Source organism: Halyomorpha halys, unplaced genomic scaffold (assembly GCF_000696795.3).
Source record: "Halyomorpha halys isolate HHAL.00 unplaced genomic scaffold, Hhal_1.1 Scaffold1466.1, whole genome shotgun sequence".
In the NCBI taxonomy this organism is placed as follows: domain Eukaryota; kingdom Metazoa; phylum Arthropoda; class Insecta; order Hemiptera; family Pentatomidae; genus Halyomorpha; species Halyomorpha halys.
The window spans coordinates 135,740-137,119 of NW_027107365.1; positions in this window are offsets into that span (position 1 = coordinate 135,740).

Here is a 1,380-nt window from a genome sequence, read left to right on the forward strand (position 1 = left end):
GCATCCGTCTATTTCAATAAAATAAACCTCTTCGAATTAGTTAAAGTACTTTTTTCTATGTAACATCATCAATTCATAATAGTTATCCATTTTAATAACATGGATTTAAAGTTAGGAGAAAAAAAAGGAATATTTTTTGAGGGAGGGAGTGGAGATGGAACAGTTAAAAATCGAACTTTCGAAGTAAACATGTTTTCTGAATCTTTTCTAATATAAAATTCTCTAAAATGCCAGATTGCTAATGCAACATTTGATCCAATATAATGTTCGATAATAAGTTGAGCAATGAGTTCTAAATTGAAACTAATGCCTTGACTGAGTCTATCCTGAACGCACAGCGATATTTATGAAGTAATTAAACTTTTGAAATGCGAGACTAATAGAGAGTAATAGAGGAAGACAATACCTCGGTACTTGGCCTCTCGTTTGTTGGCCATTCCCCACATCCAGATAGCGCTAAATGTCAAGTACGCCTTGTGTGCCGTAGTGCACAGGCTCATTATTAAACTTTATCCGAAAGTCGAAGGTCCGAGTCGTGAGCCGCCCTGTACTTGAAGGACTTGATAGTTCTCCAAGCTATTGGGGTCTCTCTTCAGTTGATTATATTATCACAAACATGTCGGTATTTAATCTACATCGCTGAACTTTCAGGGCCTTTAAGGATTGTATATGTGAAGAAAAGTTTCGACATACTTAATGTAATGTAACGCCGGTACAGTAGTGCGCTATACCGGCAAACCTTAGAAAACCTCTTTACTATTACTCAGCGTACTAGCGCTACTGGAAGAACACGAAGCCATCCAATTCGTAGAATCATCGAAAACGATTAAATTATATCATTTATTATGTTATTACAATATAACCTCAGGATCAAAGATGAATTGATGAAGTTCCTTGGGGGAAAAAAAGACTTTACCTGCTTCGACGAGGTTTGTTGTATGGACACTGGCAGATCTGTGAGATACGCAGATATTGTAGCGTTCCCTAAAACCGGATTTGAGAATAATTATCTGGAACAAGTGGGTGGAATGGAAAGGGGAAAGAAGGAAATTTACGATGAATGCATCCCTTTCCGAGACCTTCGGAAAGAGTTCATCGTGAGAGACCTCTGGTTGGCTGAGAGACCTTAGATCTTGCGGAACAATACCAAAGAAAACAAGGAGCTTCTTTGAAGACCTAGGGGGATATAGCGATCTTGACGGAATATATTTTTTTGGTCTGTCTGGGAATGTTCCATTTGCATATGAATTAGCTCTAAGGACATCTGACATTATTCATCTGTTATTTTTAAACCTATTAATATGTGTTGGTTTTTTTAATCTTATTTATTCATTTCTTTTAACTTATTTATATATATATTTTTTATTTATTTATTTTTTT